Here is a 20,449-nt window from a genome sequence, read left to right as displayed (position 1 = left end):
CGGCTTGGAGCAGAGCTGCAAATGTCCGGCCTGACCTGGCCTCTCTCAGCACATGTGATGCATTAGGCCCCAACAGCGCCCCAGGGACTCTGTTCCCATCATCTCCTCTGCAGCAGTTTGGAGGTGGCAGGAAGATCAAAATGAGCCTGTTTACGGATCACGTGCTGAACGCTTGTTGGATTTGGGTTGTCGCAGTTGGGGTGTGGGGAAGGTGACATTTGAGGTCTGAGTGAGGAGAGGGGCGAGCCCAGGTAGAACAGAGTTTACGGAAGCTGGCTGAGAGGGCAGTGGCCCAGGGGTAGTTAGTAGCCTGTCAGCTGAGTGACCACACTCTCGGGCCAGAGTAAGGCCTGGAGGTGGCTGCCCATGTACTGGCTCCCTGCGCTCCCTGGTTGTGGAAGTATTCCTTGGGAAGAGGAAGCCGGCGGGCTGGGGCAACCAAAGCAAGCACACTGGGGACTCAGGGACAAACTCTGTGATATCTCTGGCATTGGAGAAGGGGGGCCTGGGATGCAGCCAGGTCCTCCTTGAGATTGGAGACCCCAGGGCTCGGGGAGACATCACAGATGTCTGAGGGCTTTAGCTCATGCCTTCCCTCAGGCTGGATGCTGGGCAAGGTTTTTCTGTGGGCAATTAATTCTTTTATTCATTGATTGAAGAAATTTATTGACCATTCGTTCCATAGGTGCTGAAGGAACAGCCAAATCAATTTAAGTTCCTCCCTTTGAGAGAAGATAGAAGTTAACATAACTACAGAGTAATGAGCTAGTTATAGCATACCTTCGTGTTAGGCAGTTTTTGGTCATCCCGACATTTAAGAACTCCACCCCCATAGGAGACAATAACCCTTACGGAATGCAGTCAGGTTCACTGGGCCCCTTCTCATCCTTGATGAGTCCGTAAGTATGGCGCTAAATGCATTCTGAGTTACAGATCCCTCCAGTTCGCCTCTGGATTTCCTCCCCAGTGTAGCATGGCATCTCCAAACTCTCCGGCTCTGGGACAGGCCAAGGAGTGCAGCATGCTGGCTGAGCTGAGATGTGGGGGCTGGGTGGTAGGCTAGGTGCACTACTTGTAAAGGCGTAGTTCTCACGCTCCAGCCATGGGTCAGGAACCAAAAAGATAAAAATGTGTATGAACTTCCTGGACTGCTGGCTAATAGCTCCAAACAGCTGCTGTAAAAACGCCGGATGTTTGGCTCTCTCCGAAGAGGGTGGCCTAATTTTCCTTTGTGCCTCTGCCCCCGGGCCCATGCACAGAGGCTGGCTCTAGTCTTTGTCTCAAGAACCACATCTCCTAGACCGGGAGGATTCACATTTGAGGGGAGCTATGGTCAGACAGGTGCCCCTAGGAGAGCCCTGCCAGGCGGCAGCCCTCATGGGCCTTGGCCTCTTGGGCTCGTGGAGGCTGTGTCTGTACAGGTTCACTGAGTGCAGGTCCTATGATGGCCATGGGCCTGGGCTCTCTCCAAGCAGCCCTTACCCCCGACTAGCCCAAGGGAGGCAGGAGCCAGGAGGGCCAGCCCAACCCCCAGAGTTAGGATGTCTCCATTTTCAGTCCGGTCACCAGACCCTCCGGCTGTGATGACGATTGTTGGGAAGGCCCAGAGGGATCTTTCTTGGGGAGGTCAGTCTTCATGAAGGCCCCCACATCGGGGCCACCTTCATAGGAGAAAGCCGACGTCCTCTCTCTGCAAACCAGCCCCACACAGACAGACACAATGGCTCATTCCAAATGGCTGCCCTGTCTGTGACTGTCTGCTAGCACCTTTTTCCCCCGGCAAATGCCAGGCTTGTTAGAACTCTCATTTACATTTCATTAGGAGGTGTCAGGTTGGGTGTTAAAGAACAGAGCTGTTCATCCCTGAATCCAGAGTTTCCTGAGCAGCACTCAGCAATAATTCCCCAGCAACCAACTCCAGGGCCTACCTCCCCTTGCCAAAGCAGAGCCCAGAACCATTTGAACAGAATCAGACTTCACTTACTGAGCCCCATGCGTCAAGTTCAGCAGCAGGCCCTGTGCCACGTTTCTACCCATTATCAGCACAAACCTGAAAACTGGGTATTATCTCCATTTTACATGAGAGGAAAGCAAGGCTCAGAAAGGTTAAAGGCCACACGGCCAGGAAATGGCAGAGCTGACTTGCAAACCCAGGTCAACCTGCCTCCAAGTTCGTGTTCTTTTCGCTTCTCCAGGCTTCCATCTACCCAGCTGACGGGAGCTCAGGTGTAATACTTGCCTGCATCGAGGGATCTTATTGTGGACTCTTTAAAATGAGATGCAAGAAAGAGCAAGAATGAGGGGGAGAGAGGGAGGGAGGGGAGAGAGACTGTGTGTGTGTGTGTGTGCGTGTGTGCGTGCGTGCGTGCGTGTGTGTGTGTGTAGAAGTTCCCATCGCTTTTATCGGCTTCTTAATGTCCCAGAAATCACAGAGCCCAGTGGTGGGGTTTCCTTGTCCACTGTGAGGTATCACGTGAAACTCTCAAGGTGTCCTCAGCTTAACTGAGCCACTCTGTGAGAACGTAGGCAGAGGCCAACAGCATTCTGTGGGAACACAGAGACCTCTGGTACATGCCTTCTAGAAGGAAAATGTCCCGTGGTTAGTCTTCAAGCCGGGCACTTAGGGCCGAACAATTTAGAATCGTGTGGAGTGGATACTGCCTGTGGCTTTCGCTCAAAGACAGGGAGCAGTGGGGCTCCGAGGAGAGCGGGGAAACCCTGTTTCTCTTTATTCGTGGGCACATGCACAGGCTTCACAGTGGGCTGGCTCGGAAGAGCGTTGGCACAGCTCCCCCGCCCATCCTTGAAAGCCCATCCTCCTGGGTTCGTAACAATTTGTGTTTTATCACATTTCCACATGCAAAATGTGTTTTGGCATTTTTCATTAGATTTTTAAGGCTCAGATTGATGAGGGCGAGGTGAGAGCCAGACTCGGGGTAGAAGAGACAAAGGTTTAGTAATGAGTTCGAAATTTACAAAACACAGAAGCCAATATGGCTTCAATACACGATGTGACCCTTCATAAGGCTGGAAATTACTCTTCAAAACTCATTCTGGCCTGACTTCAGAGTCGGGTGGATGCTGGGATACCACAGATTGACTTTGAGAAGTGGGTTGGTATTGCAGGAATTTTTTAATTTCCTGTAACTCACAACAATTTTCTCCCAGTGAGACTTTAGAATCACTCCGGCGATGGCGCGCTGACTGCGTTTGCCGAACGATCTGCTGTGTGAACCAGCTCATGCAGAAAAAGAAAACCCGAGGAAGGAAGGGCACAAATAGGATTACCTTTAAAAACTCCTGAAACGTTTAGAAAATATTTCCAGGTAGAAGAAGGACCTGCTACTTAAGTTTATGTGTTCCAAAAAAGCAAAGGAAAAATGGCGTCGCTTACACTTCTGAACTGAAAAGAATTTGGGAAAAGCAGATGATTATTAATTATTTTTAACGGCTTCTTAATTAGCCCTTCTAACTAGTTTTTCAGAATTCCCAAAGGTGTCTCATTTGCATGACATGTTTTTACTTTTCTATGCATTTCATTAGTGGCACTTTTTAAAGAAACCTAGTAGCAAGACAGTATTACAACGCTCTCAGAAGGTGGACGGAAAAAAAAACCCAAAAACCCATGACCCCGCCTCCTCCAACAAAACTTGAATTATTTCTCCAAAAAAGTCTTGTCTGTCTTCTCCCACTGTGGTGGTGTCTTGCCTGTATCTCAGGATGCTCATTAGTGCTTATGAGTCTTTCAGAAACCACCAAACAAATCCGCTAGGGCGAGAGCCACCATGAAGGACAGCCGTGGACGTGGTCCGCAGGCCGGGAATTTATTAGGCCGACAACCCCTGCTTCTCCGCAGCAGCAAATCCATTACAATAATGGGCCCCTGAGCCATCAGCGGGCGAACAGCGGGTCAGGAGGAGCCCCACGTGTGGACACTAAGCAGTCCGCACACAGCCGCTTTTTACAATGTGTGAAGCCAGGCAGAAAAGCGGCACATTTGACTGAGAACAGAGGAGGGCTGACGAAAGAAACCAGCCTTCCCTTTGCTCCAGCTTCCGGGGGGGATTCAGGGCTGGGGAGCCAGAGATGACACTTGGCAGCCAAGGGCGTGGGGCTAAATGGAGGGCCTGGGACCCGGAAAGAGAGGAAGGGGAGCTAATTAATGCTTTGCCCTGCCTGCCCTGCACTCGCCTGGCCTCCCCCACGCCTGCTGCCAACGCGCAACCACCATAGAATAAATAGGAACATTCTCTAGTGCTTACCATGTGCTAGGCCTTGTGCTAAGTGCTTTACTTAATTTTTCTCTTCTTCATCCTGGCAGCAAAATAATCTGTTATTAGCCCTGTTTAACAGATAATCATACCTTAAAAACTAACTTTTATTGAGCACTTACTATGTGGCAGGCCCTGTACTGTAACACGTATTAATTCAATGAATTATCACAACACCCAATGGGATTGGTGTTATTTTTATGCTCATTTTACATATAAGGAAAGGGAGGCAGAGAAGTTAAGTAACTTGCCTTGGTCATACAGCCAGTGAATGGCAGAGATGGGGTTTGAACCCTCAGGCAGTGGGACCCCATGTGTTATTATCCTTCAGGGCCCAGCCTAGTTGCCTCTTTCCTCCCAGGAAGCCTTCCCACGGATCTACATTTCTCTTCTTTGGTTATATTTTACTATATGTGCTGTCTTCTGAGATCGGAAGCCTCAGGAGAGCAGGGTCATGGCCTCCCCGCACTGCAGATCCTTGGCATTACCCAGCCTGATGCCTGGCATGTAGTAGGTGCTCAAGAAACATTTGTTGAATGAAGCATGTCATCAAAAAGCACCTTTAGTTTTGAACTTGAGCATTGAGAACTGTAGTTTATCACATAAGATATTGTTAGGAGATAAGGAACTGTGGTGGTTGGTTGGTTTTATGTGTTCCCTTATTGGTAACATCATTTTTGGGTGTGTGTGTGAAGGTATTTCCGGAAGAGCCTATATTCGAATCAGTAGACTGAATAAAGAAGATTACCCTCTATGTGGGTGGGCATCGCCCAGTCCATTGAAGGCCTGAATCGAACAGAAAGGCAGAGGAAGGGCAAACTTGCTCTCTGCCTGAGCTGGGACATCCATCTTCTCTTGCCCTTGGACATCAGTGCCCTTGAATCTCAGGCCTTTGGGTTTGGACTGGAATCACCCACCAGCTTCCCTGGGCCTCCAGTTTGCTGACCGCAGATGATTGGACTTTTCGGCGTCCATAATCATGGGAGCCAATTCCTAGAATAAATCTCCTCTGATCTGTATCTCTCTCTACGTATCCTGTTGGTTCTGTTTCTCTGGAGAACCCTGACTAACAAAGGGCCCAATATTGCTTATTAGATGTCAAGGTGATATATCTTTTTTTTTCTCTTCCCTACTAATGGAAAATTCTCTTCCGAAGTCACACTCATTAGCACTCAGAGGCTGTTTGGCAAAATCTTTCTAAAATAGCCCAAGTATATTTGTGGGAGGAAGGGAAGCTAAGCCATGGTCCAAAGTATTAAGGATTGGCATGTGGGAAAAGTTTGGCATAGCAGGACTAGCGGCCCCTTGCGTCAGTCCTGGGGTCAGGGTGGGAAATGACCAGATCCCAGAAGGGTTGGGCAGATTCTGTGTTTAGAGAGCAGCAGGGAGAACCAGAAAGGAATGTGGCAAAGCCACATGGAAATTATGTGGTGTTGGTGTGTCTTCTCGACATACCTACCTAGTTTCCAGCAACACGGAACTAATCAATGGTAGTAAAAGTCATGTAATTGGCGTCTTTTTTATTACCAGACACATAAATCAAGAGAGAATCTCTCTAATTGCAACAGGGGCTCAATCAAATTGGTGCAGGGCGTCGTTAGGACAAGTCTGTTTTCCTCTGGGCTCTCTCTTTGTTCGTTTTATTTCGCTACATGTACTTTCTGTTCATCCCACTTTAATTCTTCCGACAACCTTTGAGGTAGATCATGTTCCCGCCTCACAGATGGGTAAACCGAGACTTAGGCTCATTCAAGAAACTACAGTCACGCGGTAAGCTGGGATTTGAATCCAGGACTTCTGATGCAAGAACCCTCGGACCTAACGCCACAGCTCTTGTCTTCAGCCTGCCTGTCCTACCCTTTCTGTAGGAACGGAGAGGGACACTGGAGGCTTCTGGATGGATCTGAAATTGCCACGAGGTTCCCAACTAGCCTGCCTACCTATGCACCTTGCATGGATCTGACATCTTACTTATTAAGGAGATGCCTTTGGGTTAAAATATTATCCACAGAAGTTTCTTGCTAAAAGACCCAACGGAAGTGCCCTGGACTCTACTGGAAGATGATAGTTAGAAGCCTGGAAAGGGGATCATAGAATCTACCTCATTGGATTATTGTGACAATGAGATGAAATACCAGATGTACAGCTCTGACATAGTGCCGCCACCACCACCACCACCACCATCATCTCATCGTCGTTTCTAGTCCTACAAATTTGTTGTGGAGATTAAACAGGTATTTTTGTTTCCATTTTGTTTTTGCCAGGTTTATTGAGGGCTTGCTCTGTGTCTGCGAGAGGCTTTCACAGGCTCACCTGCGCACTTCCCTCTCTGAATCCTAAAGAGAAAGAGTTGAAATCCAGGCACACAGGTGCTCTCTAATTGTTTCCTCCTCCTGAAAACGCAGGGGCTGAGTCACGTGAACAGAGTCAAGGAAAGGCCTTGGGGGACGGGCTCCCAGGGCTGCTAAGGGTGAGGGGTGGGAGCGCCATAGTCTGAGTCCCTCTGGGTTGGCAGGTTGGCAGTGAGAAGAGCTGGTGGCCTTGGTGTCAGGCTCCTGCCAGGGGTGTCCAAGACCCAGCAGGCTGGTCTAGGAGTGCTCCAAACACGGTGAAGTGCTCCTTTGGGACTTGTGAGGCTGATCCGTGCTGAGGGGAGGGGCTGCAAGCCCTTCCTGATTCAGGATGTAGGTGGAGACTTCTCATGTTCACCTCTGTCGAGCTCTTCTTTCCTGAGCACATGACAGGGTTCCGTATTCCAGGCCTCTGCTGTTTGGTGGGCTGCCTCAATGGTTGTAGCCAGTGCGTTGTGGTTGGAAGTGATGCATTTGTTTAATTACCAGCATGAGACTCAGCTCCGTTTTCCCTCTGTGGCAGCAAATCCCCTGAACATCGTGTTGAGATGGCGGCTTCATAAGGTGTGGAGAATGATTACAGAACATTCTGTAATGCAGCAGAACCCCCCTCCCTTTCCGTTGACCGACATTAGGCTTATAGTTTGAGCAGTAGTCAAGATTTTATTATTTTACATCATTAAGATTCATGAGTTGTTTGTTACAGCAGCTTAACTTAGCCAACCTCGTGCTTAGCACCATGTCTGAAAGGGGGCTGCAGGTGAGCAAATGAGCTCAGAGAGGAGAACTGACTTGCTTAGGGCCGCACAGCAAGCAGGCGAGGTAAGCCCGGCCCCTGGTCTGCTCCCTCCCCAGGCTGATGCTCTTCCCATGTCTCACTTCAATCCCAGGGCCAGTGGTCAAGTTAGGGAAGATTTTCAGTGCGGCTCTTGTCACTAGGACTTCAGAGAATAAAAGAGCCTGAGGCTTGGGTCGGGAGGAGTCTTGGAGGTGAGGGCAGGGTGGTTGAGGGTGGGGTCTGCATCCAGGCTTGACCATCCGATAATTCTGTAGGCTCGGGCAGGTTATGTCACCTCTCTGAGCCTCTCTGTCCTCGTCTGTGAAATGGGCAATACTTATACCTACTTCAGAGAGTCGTTCGGGTTGTTGTGAAGAGTAGATGAAATAATGCACGTAAAAACTCAGTACGGAGCTTGTTTTCAGGGCTCAGTGACTTGGTGTTTATCACTGTTAGCATTATTATTACATTATCGATTCCATACTCTCTTCTGAAGGAACTCTGAGGAATAACAATTTCAGCTCAAAGATGGCTCCTCTGTGGGGCTGGTTCCAGGGGAGATGGTGGCTTCATGATCTGGAATCTTCTGTGTTTCCATCCCTTCTTCCCATGCCTCCCACCTACCAGGTCCCCAACACCTCCCGCAGCCTGGCAAAACTGTTTCTTGGGAAAGGACTCGGGGGAAGGAACGCTACAGGGCAGCTCATCCCATATCCCCCTTTCGCAAATGAGATAGGCCCAGAGAGGTTAGGGACTTGGCCGAGCTCACACAGCTCATTACGGGTGGAACCAGCTGGATCTTCATTGTAAACTGGAACCACTGAGCCCCTTCTCTCCAGGCAATCTGTCGCGTTTAAGGGATGAAATAGGACAGTCCTACTAAAGCAGTGCTTCCTGACCAGGGATGATTTTCCCTCCTGGGGACATTGAGCAATATCTGGGACATTTTTGGTTGTCACAACTCTGGGGTGGGGATGCTACTGGTATCTAGAGGGTAGAGGCAGAGAAAGCTGCTAAACATCCCACAGTGCTCAGGAGAGCACCCACAACGAGGATTATCCTACCCTAAATGCCACTAGTGCTGAAGTTGAGAAATCCTGTACTAAAAGAATTTCAGAGATCAGAAAGGGAAATTAGTTTGGGGACCTACAGACAACCATCCTATTCCGCCCCCCTTCCCCATGAGATGGCAGAATAACAATAGTAAAGGGCTTTCACAGCACCGTGGCATTTAAGCCTCACGATAACCCCAGATGGTAGGTGTGACTGTCCCATTTTATAGACATGGAAACAGGCAGGACATGGGCAGTGGCAGGGCTAGAAGCCAGATATTCCGATGGCAAAGTTCTTTTCTTCCAACGACACCCCAGCTTCTCCCCATCCTAGGGCCAGGCCCCGAATGAGACAGAGTCGCTGGAGTCTGGGGAAGGAAGGACCCGGGACTATTTAGAAGACAACTTCCCAGCTACGTAAAATAAATGATGCAGTAAATTCCACTTCACTGGTCTCACTGATCAAAGAAAAGGATCATCACAAAAAAACAAATCCTGGGTCTTGGGAACTTCAGGGTGAGTGTGAAATTTTAACCAAAAGTGTTCAGCTGGGAAGAGGTACAGCAGCGAGCTGGGGCCGTTCGCACACTACCGGCACTAACTGACAGGTTTGTGGACCCTGGAGAGAGACAATATCTACTCGGAATAGAGACTAATATTGAGTTTCTTTTCAAAGAGTGAACTGTCATCTTGCTTCCTGTTCCCGGTCACCTGCAGAGTGCTGTGCTAGCTGGCTTTCCAACAGCACTGGTGATTGGACTTTGAGATGCGATCTCTCAGCTCCTGGCTGTGGGGCTACCACACTGAGAAAGGCCAGGGCTAGCCGGAAGGTTCGCACCACCCCACTCTGTCAGGCCTTCTTCAGGAGCAAAGGGTCAGTCCTGTCACCCACTCCTCATCCTCATACTTGCCAGAATGCTTTCACATGCATGCAGATTAGCTTTGAATGTAATTATAATTGATCTCCGGTCATATGATGTTGACTGATTTATCATTTATTGAACATTGACTATATGCTGGAGATTAGGTGGCGAGCAAACCGCATAGGCCTCAGAACTCATGGAACTTATTACTTGAAATATCGGGAGGTTGAGGTGGACACAACCAATATGTGTGACAGATGTGACAAATGTGACAATGGCATCACAGAAGATTGATCCATTGGCTCTCAGAACATTAGGGAAGGCCTCCTGGAGGAAGGGACATCCGAGCTACCATTTAAAGGACGGTTAGGAGTTTGTCAGTTGGGATAACTTATGCTCTTAGAATCTCTTCATTCAAACCCCTTCATTAAGGTTCTCAGAACCCAGAACTGGGAACCACTGGGTGTGATAAGCAGAATGGCTTCCCTGGATGAGCTATAATTTCTCCTGGAGGCCTGGCTCGGAGTGGGGGCAGGTGTGCCAACAAAGGTAAGATTTTGTTCACTTCGTCCATCCAGCCAGTACAAATAAACTGAGCACCTATTGTGTTCCAGGCACCAGGCCAGGCCCTGGGTGTGCAGAACGTGGAGCTTAAGTGAAGCTGAAGAGACAGACCTAAGGGCGATTATGACACAGAAATGTGGCGCCACCATACTCCACATGGTACCTTTCTTGCTCTTAAATGCTCGTGTGCAGTCAAAGGCAGCACATTTACCAAGGAATGAAAACGAGAAGGAAACCAGGCAGCCAACAAGAAAATGCTGTTCCCTGAGCCTGGGTTATTCCCGCCACCATGTGGCCTGCTTACCTGTTCTTCAGTTCAGCTCAACAGGTATATCTTCAGTGACGCTTTCCAAGTCCCCAGGTCCTCACACTGGCCCTTTCCTGGTCTCCATGACAGGTATCACAGATTGTAATCCCATGCTCTGCGATGACTGGTTAATGTCACACCCCCACTAATCTGTGAGGTTCTCAGGGGTAGGGACCGTTTTTGTTTTGCATCCCCAGGGATGCTGGCATACAGTAGGTGCTCAGTACATGTCTGTCGGATAAATGAATAATAGGTAGATGTGGTTGTTATGCCCACAGCGAGGATATCTTGGACTGTCCATCTGCCTTCTCTCTAAAAAACCATTCAACATATTTTCAGATTCCTCTCGACGTTAACACCCTTAAACATTCCTACCGGCGAATTTAGTCGAATAGCCCCAGTCTTCAGATGAGGAAATCAAGACATGACACTCCAGGCTCCTCCTGTCAGCCGAGCTCACCTGGGCTGAAGATGGAATATCCCTCTAGTGAATGGGTTCTGTACTTGGGTTGTGCATTTGAGTCACTCAAGGACCTGTGAGAAATGCCAGTGCCCAGGGAACCCTGGGATTCTGATTCGGTTGCTAGGGGTGGACTCTGGTATCGGCATTGTTAAAATACTCCCAGCTGATTTCCCAGCAGCCCTGGTGGAGGACACAACTCTAGTTATAGCCAGAGAACCAGAGGGCTGGTGCTACTCACATTTTACCCATGAGGCACCAGAAGCTCAGAGAGAGGCAGATTTCACTGAAGGTCACACCGCAAGTGGGAGGCCCAGCACCCTGGAGAGCACCCCTGAGGCTGCTCCCCTGTGCAGGGGGAACCTTCCCTTGAAACCCCTCAGCCTGCCCATCCCAAAGCAGGGTGCCTGTCAGACAGAGAGAAGATGGCCATGCAGAATGAGCCTCAGAGCCCCCACACCAGGATCTGAGGGAAGAGCAGCCAGTTCTTTCCCCAGGCTCACAGAAATGCTCTGTCTCCCTTCCTATCTGTCCTCCCCTTTGCTGGAGCATGGCAGCATCGCGCATGGCTTCTAACGGGGCTGGGACTGCTTGGGGACCAGAGGCTAATCCCAAGTCTGGGGCCTGTTCAGAGGCAGCCTTTCGTGGACCAGAGTTTCTGGAGCCTCATGGAGAAAAGGCCACATCGGGCAGACCACAGAAGCCAGGAGAGGCTCCTCCACTGGGTGGAAACTTGGCCTCAGTTGTCTGCCTTGCATACCCATTCCTGGCGGAGGACTGGAACGCCACCGCCCAAATGGGCTCCGTGATGGATGTAGAGAAGCAACCAAATGTCCCTCATTAATCACCAGCTCCATCTGGCTCCCCGCCTGATGATTTTCAGCTGACTTGAAAAAGACCCAATTAGATCACAACATTTTGACAATGTATCTTGTGGCATGAACAGGTCCAGATCGAGGCTATGATTTCATCATCTGGGAGGGAGGAAGGAACTGGGGCGTGGGTCATGCACAGTGCTTGGGGAGACGTAGAAACGTGAAACCAGAGTGCAGCCCACTTTCTTTTGGCCAATGACCCTGTCAATCCCGGGGCCGGTAGGAACTGCAGGATGATGAGTATCCTTTGGTTTGGATGGAAAAGGCCTGGGTTAGGGAGTATGGGGTAGAGCTGAGAGGATGGACAACCAGAAAGGACCAGATAGCCAGCATGGCGTGTGGGTGTTGGACGTGAACCAGAATTAGAAGTAGAGATGTGACTCAGGCCAGGCCTGTTCTAACTTGTGCACCAGCAAGATGCTGGGAGACCTGGCTCCTCAGCCCAGAAACAAGTGGTTTTGAGTTCCTGGTGGTTCCAGCCCCCTTTAGATGGGCTCAGCAGATCCTAGAGATTCCTACACCCTCCTTGCAGAGTTGGGACTGTACCAGTGGTCCGTCGTTGGTGGTTAGAGTCATTTCCGTGAGACCACAGCTTGTGTTTCTTAAACACTATGGATTCGGTGGCCCCCTTGAAGGTCTTTGTGTGGAGCTCACCAAGAGTGAGCACCCACAGACAGATTACCACCACCTTAGGTTTGCTCCCCCTCCCTTGCCTGTGCACCCAGAGGTGCCTTAGGAGTAGAAAAGCAAATTAGGGATCTCTCCCAACAAATTCATTTCCCCAGCTTCCAGGCTACACATGAGGTGCATTGGCACACTGGGGTGAGGAACCAGTCTTCCTTTCTGGGCAGGACTTCCAAGTCAGGCAGCCTTCCAGGTCGGGGAGGGCCTTGGCTGCACCAGCCTGCCATGGCCCTTTCTGGTTATATGGGTGCAGATTCTGGGAGAAGGGGGCCTGATTTGTGGACCTGCCCACTCCCTCCCCTGGAAAGGCTAGCATGGAGGCCCCCAGCAGACCCCTCACTCATAGTCTTTACCTCATACACACCCAGCAGGTAGATATACACCCCACCCATTTCATTTCCACAAGTCAAGTCGGACTCCTTGTTTTCATGGCCTGTTTTGTCATGTGTAGGCACGTGCATACATGCACGCACGCGCACACACACACTATTCCCACATTGTCTCACCACCCTTTACCCCACTTCCTCATAATCTTTAAGTACTTCTTACTCCCATTCCCTCCTCTGCCCTGTTCACAGGCACGCACACCTGCTCACCCGCACACACTCACCATGTTTACAAACATCGTACCTCCCTCCTGCCTCCGACCTCACACAGACACACGTGGGGTAGCAAGCCCTCCAGGGGCTCCATCTCAGGGCCCCTTGGTTCCAGTGCACACATGCCTGTACATTTGCACATGCATGTGGTACACATGCAAGTATGCATATGTGCTCCCTTAGACACTTGGTTGGTTGGGAGCTGAGCCTGGCAGGTGACCAGGCACAGCTGCCATCCTGGAGAGAGCCCATGTGTGTAGGGCAGAGTACTGAACGTCTGACCTATAGAGATCTGATTTTCAAATAGATCTGTCACCAAGTTCCCCTATGCCCGGGCTTACTCTTCTTGGCATGGCTTCGGGAGTTCTGAGCCAGTTCCTTCAGGAGCTTGTTTCTTTCCCATCTCTTTCTGGCTACAGTCTGTTTTCCCCCTGCCTAGGATTCAGTTTCTCTCTGGGCTTTTATGTGCATCCTCAGCCCAGCTCTGAGTTGAGGGTCTTTCTTTCCAAAGCTGCCCCTCAGGAACCCGAGCATGTGCTGGCCCTCAGGAAGAATCGTGTCTAGTATGCTCGTAGGAGTGCAGGACCACTGCCAAGGACAGAGAGGGCTGGTTCTTGCTTTGGGTCAGACAAGCCTCCCGTCTTTGAAAAATGATGATGGTCTTTGAGGGGCTAATATGATCAAGGACTCTTCCGGAACCCTTGATCTATGAGCCTCAGGTGTCGCTGAGATGTTGCTCACGCCCACTTAAACCATACCCAGCTGCAGCACTGCCTTATCAGGTTTGTTTGATGTATTACTCAGAACCTTTTTATTTGCAAATGACAGAAACCCAACTCAAATAGGCTTAAGCAAAAAATAAATCAGTTGGCTTAGGTAACCAGGAGGATGAGGAGGAGTGCTTCTGGGGGTTTGGACAGCTGCCAGACTCTCCGTCTCTCCATGGATGTTCCTGTGTTGGCCTTGTGCTCTTAGATGCCTCCATAGCTGCCAGAAGCTAGAGACATACCCACAAGGTTTGTCATCGTAGGAAGGAAAGCTATTACCCTTTTCCTCCTAGTTTGGAAAAAATGGAGATCTCTGATTGGCTTATTTTGAGTCATGTGCCATCCCAAGACCAGTCACTGTTTCTAGGTGTTCTACTGGAATCGGTCCACCCACTAGGATCCCACTTTCATGGCCAGAGTGGTAGAGCCCTTCGAGACCCCTGAAGGAAGAGCAAGGGGAAGGGAACCACAGGGGTCCATTACAATTGGCTTCCGCTCCTTCCCTGCCCCCAGCCCTCCCATCCAGGATGTGGGCAATAAAAACAGGGAACCTTTTCTTGGCATAATCGTCTCCATTTGCAAGCTCCCCAGCAAGCCTCTGCCCCAGGACCCCTGTTTAAGGCCCTCGAAGAGGTATCCCTCATCCCTCCATCTCCAACGGGCTTGGGGGCTCCTCTTGAGGAATACCCAAGATGGAGCTAAATGGAGCCCTGTTTACAAAGTTTAGCCCCGAGGTCCACCTCAGCCTCTGAGCTGTCTCATTCCTATAGGGGCGCCCCCTGAAACCCATGCTGACCATGGCCCACTGCATCATGAGCTGGGCTTGTCAAGTGTCATGTCTTAATCTAGTCTAGTTCAGGGGTCAGCTGGGCATGGAACTTCCCTGTCCTTTTTTTATTATTATTATTTTTATTTCGGTGTGCACTCATGGGCTGAGTCTTCCTGTGGATGCTGGCATTTCTGTGTTGGTCAGGTTGGAACGTGGTCCACATGAACCTCTGTAGTCTCCCCACCCCCGCCATGTCCCCAGATCCTGATGAGTGACCTGTAGTTGGGTGAGTTAAAGCTGGGAAAGTATTTCAAGTCTTTGGACATGAAATAATCCATCATTTGTTCCAGTTTCCCTTAGAGGATTTTGATGGTACTCCTGGGTGAACTGACTTGGGCAGACTGCTGACTAATTGGATTATCACCACCACCACCACATTCGTATGTTATAATAATGCCTAGTAATAATAATAGCAAATTCTGCCACTTTTAAACCTTCCTATGTGCCAGGCACTGCATTCATCTCTCTTCATATAGCCCGTGAGGCTCCCATTTGACAGATAAAAGAATCTAAGGCTCAGAGAAGTTGAGGAACTCCTCCAAGATCACACAGCCAACCCAAAATTCGAATCCCGATTTCTGTGATTCCAAAGCCTCTACTTTTGACCACTGTACCATATGTTTCAAAGAGTCCCAAACTGGAAACAACCCACATGCTCATTGATACGGGAGTAATGATATCCAAACCACGGAATAATAAGCAGCTGTTTGAAAACAATCTATGCCTGCATGTTCTATTATGGAATCATTTCGAAGACAATAGGTAAGTGAAAAATAACAAGTCACAAAAGCTAAGTACAGAACCATTTCATTTATGTATTCTCCAATCACACAACAGGACTGTAGAGCTCTATACATTCCTGCACGTGTGGAGAAAAAGGCCAGAGAGCATGTGCCAGCTGGGGAGGGGAGTGGATCTGCGTGAGGGCCGAGGTCTTTGGCTTGATCTGTATTTCTGGGGCATTTTAGATGAACTTGACTTCCTGCATTCCCTGCATAATTAGAGGGGAAACTTGTGTCCTTACTGGGAGTTTTTGTCTGCCTAGGTTTATATCCTGGCCCTGCCATTACGAGCTTTGGGAACCCCCAAGTCACTTATCTCTGTTTCCACATCTGTAACATGAGAATGATCAGCAGTACCACCACCATCACAACAATGACAACTGCTACAATAAATAATCATCATCATCATCATCATCATCATCATCATCATCATCATCTCAACGGGTTAATGTAAGGTTTCCCGACCATAGCACTGTTGACATTTTACGCTGGATCGTTCTTTGTTGTGGGGGGCTGTCCTGTCCAGTGCTGGATGTTTAGCAGCATCCCTAGTGTCTACTCACTAGGTGCCAGTAGCACCCCCTTATCCCATTATGACAATGGGGTGGGGGGACAAAATAGTTCTGGCTGTGAACCATTGGGTTAATGTGATTGGAAAATGAGTTAATCCATGTATAAAGTGCTTAGGACAGTGCCTGGCACAGAGTAAGCCCTGCTGAAAGTTCTCTTTAATTAATTTAAGGGAGGATGAAGGTGAATGGGATACCCTTCCCACTCATGTGTGTACAGGTTGGTGTAGGGGGAGAATTCAGGGCAGAAAGTCAGGTGCCTGAGCTCTGCTTCTGCCCCTGCTCCTCAGTGTTGGGGGACTTTGGGCTCACCTCTTGGGGCCTCAGTTTCCTTATCTGTGATAAATGTGGGGGTGTAACCAGGGCCTGCATGCTGATACTCAGGTCCCTAGGGAGCCCTCCTCCATCTCTTACAGACAGAGGGTGATGGGGAATCAGCCCCTGCCAGCTCCCCTTCGTGGCGGCCTGGGCTGCTGGCTCGGCCCCTCTGGGAATGCTTCTTAGACGACCCCCCACCCCCCACGCACACAACTGGGGAGCAGATGTGGCTTGTGAGGCTGTTGTCCAGACACAGGTGGTACCACCTGCCACAAGTTCCTTGATTCTTGATCATCCTACAATCACTTTTGGCCCCGAAACAATTTGCCGGGTGAAGGGAGAGGAGGGCCTGGAGGGAAAGGAGGAAGAAAGGGAGGGAGATGGGGGGGTTTCGGGGTTAAGAGTGGCCTTTGAAGTTTGCAACCATCTTATATAAAACATCCTCAGTCATTCCCCATTTGGATGATGTCAGGAGAGCACATTACCATCCCGAGATCAAATGCAACAGCAAGAATCACTTGTTGCTCACCAGGCTACAGTCATATATCAAGTATTCCAGGCACATGCAATTCGTAACTTTCCCCGAAACAGATTGATATTTTCCTCTTCCACTTTCTGGAAAGGAGACATCTGACTTTGCTTCGAGCGCAGTTTGGGAGGCAGTGGGTGAATTAAACCAGCGCCCGTGGTTTTCGCACGGGGCCGGCTACGCGACCGGCAGCATGCTTCTCCCTCTGCATGCTTCTCCCTCTGCATGCTTCTCCCTCTGCACGCTTCTCCCTCTGCTTTGTGTTCACTTGGTGAGGGGAGGTTTGCTATCAGAACCACGCAGTGAACAAGAAGTCCAAATTATTCTCCAAGCCGCTCCAGAATTTGGCCTAAATGATAAATAGAGCCACAGGGGTTGCCTGTTTGTTTGTTTTTTCTTCCCCTGAAATGTTCTTGTCTTTTTCTTTTACTTTTTGGTTATTTTGAACCTGAGGGATCTTCCTAGTGCAGAGGTCCTGGAGTGAGTACTCCTTCCAGAAGAACCTGGAAAACTGGGAGATGAGGATTTTCTCCGGGTTTCGCTCTCCTGACGACTGTAAGTTTTTCAGAGCTGGTGACCCCTTACGGATCCCCAGAGTCAGCCCTTCTGTTACAGATGAGGAACTGGACGCCCAGAAAGGGAAGGCAATCGGCCAAGGTCACGTAGCCTTGACTTGGGGCAGTTTTTTTACCCTCTCTGGGTGTCACTGTCCTTATTTGCGAACACTTGAGTTGAGCGTTGGGAAGCCGTGAGAGGACAGAAGTCCTTTGGGCAATCGTGATGTGTCACCCGAAGGCAGGCTCCTCTTACACGCTGTCAGCCATGTTGGGAGCTGGAACCATGAACCGAAATCTGACTGAGGTTACCTGCTCTTTTGCTTTCTGCTTCTCTCCCTTATTTTACAAATCTGCGGTAAATGCACAGAGGCTGAGCTTGGAGTAAATGCAGGCAGATTTCTGAGAGCCCTTTGTGAACTAGGGTCACCGTGTGTCCAGTGGAATGAGTCCGGTTGTGGTCCCCTCATACCAGCTGGGAGAAGAGAACAGGCCAGCGCTGACTTCACCCTGATGGCTTCTGGCGTGGGATGTCTGCATGTCCCTTCATGGAGAGAGATGGGTTGTTTGACATCAGTCCACCCAGGCCCCTTAGTCTCACCTGTGGGTGATGTTTGGAGCTGCCCGAGACCAGCCTACCCCACGATAGGCAGCATAGCTCAGTGGTTTGCGTGGGCTTTGCGGACATTGCTTGGGTTCAAATCCAGCACCACCAGTTACTAGCTGTGTAAACCTGATCAAGCTATTCAATTTTTCTGAGACTCGGTTTTCAACATTTTAATTTCTTTTTAGAAATTATAACTTAATGCTCATATAAAAGAAGACAAGCAACATACAAGTGAATGATGAATCCTTATGAACTCAGTTCCTAGCATAAGACCTTTCCCAGCATCTTCACAACAGCCACGGGCCCCTTCCCGTCAAGCCGCTACCTTCACCGCTGAAGAAGCCGCGATCTGGAATGTGTCTGTGGTCGCCTTCCTTAAAAACAAAACAAAATATGTTTATTATTTATATCAGCATCCCTAAATAACATGCCACTTATTTTTGCTTCTTTTTTTCCTTTATTTTTTTTCCGAGTTTTATAAAAGTTGTATTGTACTGTATGGGGTTTTTCTGTGATTTGTTTTCTTCTTCACTTAAATATATTTCTAAGATTGATCCTTGTTATTGTGTGAGGCTGTGTTTTTTCCTACTGGAAAGTATCCCATTGCATGAATATACCACAATTTAGTTACCCAGCCATTTTCTTGATGGGCATTTGGGTTGTATACAGTTTTTGTTGTTTTTTTTTTTAACAACTGAAAACAGCACTTTTATGAACATTTTAGTACGTGCCTCCTACGGCATGAATGCCTTGAGTTTCTGTAGGACATACGTATAGAAGTGGAATTGCTGAATCTTAGGGGACAAGAATATTCAATTTTATGGAATAACATCATTATTTTGCAGTGCGCTTGTATGAAAAGCGTCCATCTTTTCATTTGTAATGCGAATGCCAACCTCATAGCATCGATGTAAGAATTAAATGCATGCAGGGCACACAAAACAGTTAGCACAGTGCCTGCGCACAGGAGATGTTTGGACAGTAACTGTTACTAGCTGGCTCCGTTCTCTAGCAGAATTTGGGGAAGTCCTTATCCATCTTGAGTCATTCATCCTGCTGCTGTTCATCCTGACACTTCACCGGAGTCTGCCTTGTGATTCGTACTATAGGGCTTATAAACCGCCATTAGTTTTTCTTTCCACACCGCATCTTGGTGTTACAACCTGCCACTGCACAGTGTTTGTCACACGGGCTCTCTCGAAGATAACTTTTAGGACACCAATGCTTCTCACACTTTAATGGGGACTTGCAAACATGCAGATCTTGATTCAGTCGGTCTGGGGCAGCTCCGAGACTCTGCATTTCTAACACCTCCCAGTGAGGCTGCGGGGTGGTCATGGGCAGTGGGTGGGAAATGCTTTTGCAAAGGGTGAGCTCAAGCTGAGTCCTGCTGGAAGCCCCATGGTAGCCAGGCTGTGGCGGGGCGAGATGGGCCCAGACCAAGGAGCAGGGCTTGCGGAGGAGCAGTGTGAATTGGTAAGGCCCCTTCCACCTTGTAGGGCCAGCTGTTCCTCCAAGAAGTCTTTTAGTGACTTTATAAAGAGTTGCTCCAGGCGATTAATAACAGGAGGGGAGCAGCATGAGGTGACCGCAACTGCCTGGCACTGTTCCTTCCAGAACATTCCAAAGAAGAGCCTAAGGAAGTAGCTTTCCATCGTTGGTTAGGACTCTTGTTTTGGGTGAGACTCTCATTTTTCTCACCCAGTTTACCTTGGAGCCCAGGAAAGCGCTGGTCCGATGCAGTTGGCTCCAGTTCCCATCTCCTCCGGGAATCAGGAGATGATGGACAGGGAGAGAGTGCAGGGTCTGCTCAGATGCATGGCCGGGGGGCATACCTTCCCCTGTCACCCTGTCTCTGGGTGAAAGGATCACTTGGCTTTTCAAAGCCAAGAGCTTCTTGGGATAGTCCAAGTACAGGGTATTTCTTCAGAATGTACACATGACAAAACTTGTATTGTTTGGTGATCTCAGCATGTTGGGCTTTAGGAGATTTTTGTTTGTTTGTTTTGTTTTAAGTTAGAGACCGATGCTCTTCCCTCATCTCCATCTTTGCTGTTGACAGCCAGACACCCAGGAAAGCACGCAAACACGGTTATACGGCTTGTCGCCAAAGCTATTTATCACTTCTCATCCTGTGCGTGGCTCTTAACATGAGACACCCAAACACACCTAAATGGGACACTTTTTTCTTCTTGTCTTAAGTGAAAATTTTCAAGCGATATCTGTCAGGAGAGTGGCGACTCAGATTTTCCGACATGTAAGTCCAGATCCACATGTCCAGACCTCTAGGAGGATGCTATGTGACGTGTGAGGTCACAAAACCCTTATGACGCAGTGGTTCCCAAGGTCTCACTTAAGAGCCACCTTGGTAAGAAGTAGTGAAAGGAACTGACGATCGTGAAGGGAGAGCTCGTACCACCCCCAGACAATGCCAGCAAGTAGCTGTACAACCCCACGTGCCTCTCCCCACCACTCTGCACTGCGGTCTGATCATTTGAAAAATAATCAGCAACTTTCAAACATTTTGTAAAACAGAGAGCCCTTTGGTCAAACGAAATCTTAAATAGAGCTTCAGGATAGGACAGTCGAGGCCAAATGGATTTGGTTGAGGCCGAGTTGGGGTTACAGAGTTCTGCTTGCTTTCTCCCTTGCAACCACGGGAGTCCTCAGGGCCACTTTTAGGAACCACA

General features: G+C 49.2%; 1 long non-coding RNA gene across 1 annotated transcript in view; it reads left to right on the top strand.

The window, feature by feature from the left end:
- The window catches only part of LOC111739038, a 59,033-nt gene extending 40,714 nt beyond the window's left edge, over positions 1-18,319 (top strand). Inside the window, exons 2-3 of the long non-coding RNA XR_002780072.1 lie at positions 17,052-17,153; positions 17,945-18,319. This is a non-coding gene — a long non-coding RNA (uncharacterized LOC111739038). The remainder of the gene's footprint in view (positions 1-17,051; positions 17,154-17,944) is intronic.
- Positions 18,320-20,449: the final 2,130 nt, after the last annotated feature.

This window comes from Pteropus vampyrus, unplaced genomic scaffold, assembly GCF_000151845.1.
Source record: "Pteropus vampyrus isolate Shadow unplaced genomic scaffold, Pvam_2.0 Scaffold46, whole genome shotgun sequence".
Lineage (NCBI taxonomy): Eukaryota > Metazoa > Chordata > Mammalia > Chiroptera > Pteropodidae > Pteropus > Pteropus vampyrus.
The sequence above is the reverse complement of the archived record's forward strand: the minus strand, read 5'-3'. Positions and strand labels throughout refer to the sequence as shown.